This window comes from Centruroides vittatus, unplaced genomic scaffold (assembly GCF_030686945.1).
Source record: "Centruroides vittatus isolate TY-2023 unplaced genomic scaffold, ASM3068694v2 contig_3235, whole genome shotgun sequence".
In the NCBI taxonomy this organism is placed as follows: Eukaryota; Metazoa; Arthropoda; class Arachnida; order Scorpiones; family Buthidae; genus Centruroides; species Centruroides vittatus.
In genome coordinates this window covers 83479-89993 of record NW_027122076.1, presented here as the reverse complement: position 1 = coordinate 89993, position 6515 = coordinate 83479, and the positions used below count along the sequence as shown (strand labels likewise).

General features: G+C 30.3%; 1 pseudogene; it reads left to right on the top strand.

Moving 5' to 3' along the window:
- The first annotated feature begins 1608 nt into the window (after nt 1-1608).
- On the top strand, nt 1609-2455 carry LOC136973593 (dehydrogenase/reductase SDR family member 4 pseudogene; annotated as a pseudogene).
- Nucleotides 2456-6515: the final 4060 nt, after the last annotated feature.

The following is a 6515-nucleotide window of genomic DNA, read 5'->3' as shown; positions in this document are numbered from 1 at the left end:
AAAATTATTAATATTTCTATAGCCATTTGCTAGCCCGATAATTCGGCAGTTGTTGGTCTTTACTCGAGATCGTTTAACTCGTCACCACTGGATAAATCAACATACTTTTTCTGTATCACACTTTTTAGACGTCTGATAAGTCGACTCCCCTCCTGAAAAAAATGAGTTTACACCTTACAATAAGCTGTGTGGTGTGAACTCATTTTTCAGGGGGGAGTCGACTTATCAGAGTTCTAAAAAGTGTGATACAGAAAAAGTATGTTGATTTATCCAGTGGTGACGAGTTAAAAAAAACTCGGTTTACTCGACATCGTTTAACATTAATAACATTAATGCCTATGTAAGTCGGCCGGGACCACAGAAAACTGACTAATTAACCTACGGTGTCGAGTTATCCGGGTGACGACTTATGCGGACTCGACTCTATTTTAAAACGAATAATTGAAACATTTTGGTGAATTTGGACGAAAATTTTCAGAATTTTTAAAATCATTAAAATCTTCTTATACTTTGTAAATAATGCTTTTATTTAAAACAAAAGAAATACACGCGAGAGTTTTTGTTTACTAAGAATCGTACGAACTTTTAACAATAATTTCGTGCCAACACAAAATAATTCGTGGATTCGGGCCTAAACACAATGGCGGGTGTATTTATAGATGTATTCGGTCGGCAGACGAAAAGGGACGCCATTTTATAAGTTCCAAAAATTTGATTTTTTTTTACAATCTTATCGTAAAATACATTAAGGGTTGGATCCGTGGGAAGACAAAGCAGCAGGGATCACCTCCTCGTGAAAGTTTTCCGGAAGGAGTGCCCTGGGCATGCCTCCTGGGAAAACACTAGATCGCCGGGCCCTGTAATAGAGTCGTGTCGGTCATCTTTCCCGCTCCATTCTCGATATTCAGGAAGGGCAGACAGCTGACGAACGACAGTATTTATAGGTGTACAATTTTTCTCAAATTGCAGCCAAATAAGTACTCTTCAATAATTATCTTACACGGTAAACATGAACTTCCAATGCAAACCGAAAGTCAAATTATTTCAATTCAAAAATTTCTTCCCCAAAAGGAGTTAGTTAGATGACCTGAACGACTATATTTCTAAGAGAAAAGTGTGATGTACAGGGGCAAACCACTACTGATTTCAGGTGGAGAGTATATATTTTAAATTAAAAACTGCATCCCAGCATTGTGACCATGTCATAATAAATAATTGCTCGTTATTGTTGTTTATGCTGGACGACGACGATACTTTGGCGATGCTCGGTATCTTGTCAATACGAAATCTGTCACTTATCAAGACAAAGTTAAAACAGTAAAACGAAGATTTTCAATCCCTTCCTTCCGCCATTTAATTTGAAAATTAAGTTGTCGAATAACCAGCAATTAGAAAAATTACGTCACCAAAATATAATTCTCCAATTGGTGTATTAAAAAAACGGAATGTATAAGTAAATATGAACAAAAAAATAAATATATTTGCAACTCTTCCGTTCGATCCGAAATTTTTAGATAGGAAATGTAATGGAAACAAGTACTCGACGTGCTATATTCTGCATACATTCGCCTTATCATGTATTACGTAACGCTCGTTATAAAATTACTATCAGCAGCAATGACGCGAATTTAACACTTAGTGTACTGACCTGATATCGGTTATATACTTTGTTGCCAGATCAAAATGGATGTTAAACGACGTAGTTTGAAAAGTAAAACAGCAATTCTCACTGGATCTACTCAAGGTATAGGATTCGCAATCGCAAAACGCTTAGCTCAAGACGGAGCGTACGTAATTGTCAGTAGTCGAAGGAGTGATAATGTAAAAAACGCAGTAGAAGAATTACGTAGGAATGGACTTCGAGCTGATGGAATAGCGTGCCATTCGGGTAACGCCGAAGACAGAAAGAAACTAATTGAACTTGCTCTAAACAGAACGGGCCGTATCGATATCTTAGTATGCTGTGCCGGTGTTAATCCTTACGTAGGTAGTTTCCTCGAAACTGAAGTAGAAACTTGGAAAACCATCTTGGATATTAATGTAATTTCACTCTTTGAGTTAACTAAAGAAGTTATTCCTTATTTAGAAAAGCAAAATGGTGGTGCCGTTTTATACGTCTCGTCATGTGGCGCTTACAATCAGGTAGAAGTGCTTGGAGCCTATTGTGTGAGTAAGACTGCAGTGTTAGGTTTGACCAAAGTTATGGCCATGTCGTGTGCTACTAAAAATATTAGAGTAAACTGTATTTGTCCTGGTATAATAAAAACTAACTTCAGTAAAGTAATTTGGTCAAATTTTCCCGCTGCGGTAGAAATGATACCGTTAGGGAGATTTGGCGATGCGGAAGAGTGTGCCGGTTTGGCTGCCTTATTATGTTCTGATGATGGAAGTTACATCACTGGAGAAAACATCGTTATTTCAGGTGGTACAATGTCACATTTATAACCATTTATTACATTAGATTATATACATATTTCACTAATATATAAAAAAATATCCTTTATAATTAAAATTGTGTTAATTAAACATTGCAAATAAAATACTCTAAACGAAACCAACTAATGAAATTAATACGCATATCAAATTACTAATTTACATTATTATTAATTTTATCATTTAAATCATTAAATGTTTTATTTACATGTATGCACTTTACACAAGTTTTGTATCAATCTGCAAATAAATTCATTTGGCTACCATAAAAAATTCTGATTTTTCTATTTGATGAGTTAAACAATTCAATCTTATCTCAATTTTGTTTACTTAATCAGAATCCAGATAAGACAGGAAACTAATGATAAACAAGATATGAGTAAAATATTCCCTTATTCACTATATAAATATGAATTTACAAAATATATCAAAACTATATATATATATATATATTTTTTAGTTTCCATTTCCTTTATGATCTCTGACACACTCCAACTAAGATTCAATACAATTCATTTAACATTATATTCTCAAAGCTGATCCTACATATTAATCAGAATATTTTGATTCAACTTATCACTGTTAGTAAAATTATCAATTTGTTATATAACATTTTGTTAACAAAATTTCCTGTAAAATAAATGTTTATTCAACTGATAATTAATCAAATTTATAAAGATATTTTCATATAAAAATAACTATAATTAATCTGCTTATGTACAAACTGAAAAATATCTATATTATCATAATTGGTAGTAATAAAATTATTAACTAATACTAATAAAATGCTGTATTTATCTTGAATTTATATTGCTGGGTTATTTATTCAAATCAATATCAACTGCTATATTATACAGTATGGTATCAAAAATATGTATATGATAGACATAATCTTGCATAATTTGATTTCTTACACAGTCTACAAGTTACTGTTCAATTAGAAATTTGTAATGACATTAAAGTTATATGTACAACATTGCATATGAGACCTCTAAATCATATGTCCTGTGTTTCCACTTTGCAATAGAGTGTTAATGCTTGCTCACAAATATTTGGTTTTGGACTCCACTTTTTTTTGAAGACTTCTTTGCTGATCACAATCTCCTATGAAATGTGGCCTTCTAGGTCTCTGCACCTCACTTCCCCAGATATCCAGTATTTGATACCAGATAAACTGCAATATCGTCATATCACTTTTATTAAAAGTTACTTAAATCATAGTGATTTTTTGGGCAACCTGTATTATTGTACAGGATTCAATATAATAAAAAAGAAAATAAAGGTTGACAAAAAAAAATAAAATTTTAAAACAATTTCATATGGAAAATGTAAAATCTACTGGAATACATCCGAGTGTAAATAAAAAATTAAATAAACAATTCTATCAAAATTTTATCCATTATATTTTTCATTTTCATAAGATAACTGCATATTTTACATTTTAATTCTACCATAAATATCACTGTAGAAAGGTTAGAAAGGTAGAAATGTAGACATACTTAACAGTGGTGAACAACTTTTTAAAATAAGCATATTTTATAAGACTATGGATGTTAAACATGTAAATTAACAAAATATTGTAGTCATATCACAGATTTCTCAACTAATTTTTTTTACAACCTAAACGCTGTTAACTTAATCAAAATATTTAAGGAAATCAACAACTATTTTACAACAACATTATTCTGAAGATTTAGCAAAGAATTTCCTTGTACAATTGTTAAATGCAATATCTTTTATTAAAAAATATAAAATAATTATAGAAACTACTATAAAGTGACTAACTTTATTTTGTTTCATGGAAAGTAATTTCTTGAAAGTTAACATAGCTTTTGTTGACTATTCATCCAAAAAATTTTGCAACAAAAAGCCTCAAAATTATAGTTATGTCATTTGCAAACCATCTCATTTCTTTCTTAAGAGAGCTTGAGTAGAAAAATCATTATGTTAAAATTAAAAATTATATGCAAAATAATATAAAATGACAAAGACTAAGATTTTTCTATGCTAGCTAAAGAAAATGCAACAGGTCAAAAATTAGATCAAGATATATCTGAGTTTATTCACCAAAAGGCTAAAAGAAACTGAAATTTAATTTTTATTTTATTGCTTTACTTTTGCTTATATTTTTTTATTTTATGCAAGTTACTTAAAAGTACTATTGGTATAACAACTTATACACAAGAATAGAAAGCAAGCTTATAAAGCCAACTCAACTGTAATTAAAAATGTTAAGTTCATAATCAATAGCAATCACTTTTTAAAATTTTATTATTTTACACTAATAGTGTTTGATATTATTGAGTAACTGACTATCAACGAGGTACAATATTTTCCAACTATCAAAATCAGAAAAACACTATTTAATTAAATATTGTTATTGCAGTTTGATGTTACCGATATCAGGAATTACTAAAATTTGATATTATTTTATATTCTTTTCATTTCCATTCACCGAGGATTAGATTTTTCTCCAGTATTGCACAGTATAATTTTATATTATAACTTACTGATGTTTGAAATTAACAATTATATGAAACCGATAATTCAAAACACTGTAATCAGAAACAAATTTAATTGTGATCCAAAAAAATCAAAAAGTTGCCATCATTAAATATACAAATACAGTAAAACCTGTCTATGGCAACCACCCACGGTTCCTTCAAAAAGTGGTCTTTTAAGACAGGTGGTGCTGTAATACCATATTTCCCTACGTATTTTGCACACTTTTTAGCCATTTCTACTAGGCAAAACTTGAGGTGAGCAAAAATAAGCGAATTTTTTCAACGATAGAGCTGTATTGGTATTGTATTTTATTCTTAACAGATAACTCGATTTACAGGAGTAGTCGTGATTTTATAAGACAGATTTAATATCAATATTTTAAAGATTAATATAATACTTGCATTTTCTCGATTATAATGCACACTTTCTTTTTTCCGATTTAATTAATTCAACTTAGTTCTTTTCATTCGCTCCTCAGTTACGTGTATTACGTCATTGATATACAAGTGTATCGTATCTCTCCGTCACTTTGGGTTTTCGTTTTTGTTAGTTTAGTCTTATTTTAACTTTAAAAATATTAAATATTAAAAAATACAGTATTTTCTTAAATACAGTATTTTCTTAAATACGATAAGAAAAATTATTAATTAATAATAAAACGATTTTATTATTTTTTCTCATAATACAATTTCATTACATTCTGCAATTGTCACTGGACAATTGCGAGATCAAAAAAGGAAGGTTGCCCGTAAAACTTATTTTTGCATTAACGCATTTATTGTTTTTGGAATATTTTGCGTGCAAAAATTACTTGGATATTATTTTTCTAAAAATATCGTGGAAATAAGGTAGGTTGATACAAACTATTTATCACATATGTACTGTATATGAGCGTCAAAAGTAAATAAATAAAATAAATTTTATCAAACAACGAGATCAGCCAATTGTATCATGTACAATATTTTATACCCCTAAGGAAAATACTGTAGGTCTACGGTAAAATAAATTTTCGTTTTCTCACAGTTAAACTTCGCCGCTAATTGCCGTTGTGATAAACCATTTTCACTTTCTCTGATAACTTTAACACGATCTTCTAACGATAACACTTTGCATTTCTTCCATTTTTCAGACAATTTCAAACAAACTGAAATGGATTTCCTTTTTTGCTAGAGTAATTCATTAACATCTGCGCCTAATTTCAAGGGTGGGAGAAGTGCCCGAGGTGGGTTCAAACAAGAGTTTAGACCAGATATATTTGCAAAAGTGGTCAATTATTACAGTTGTTGTTTTTGGAATATTTTGCTGTTTGTTTTTTTGGACCAAAATTCGATGCCCGCAGTCACATTACACAGATGGTCGTTTAATACGGGTAACTTACACAAAGACTACGTATAAACTATTCCGTGCCAGAAATTTTTGCCAGTTTTGACAGGTGCCCATCAAATACAGGTCTAAATACCCTGCCTAAGCAGTTTTCACTGTATATTAATAAATTCATAAAATTCTGTTAGGAGAAAAATTGATTAATTTATATTTTCACATATTTATTAATGTAAATTCACATCATCATCATAACA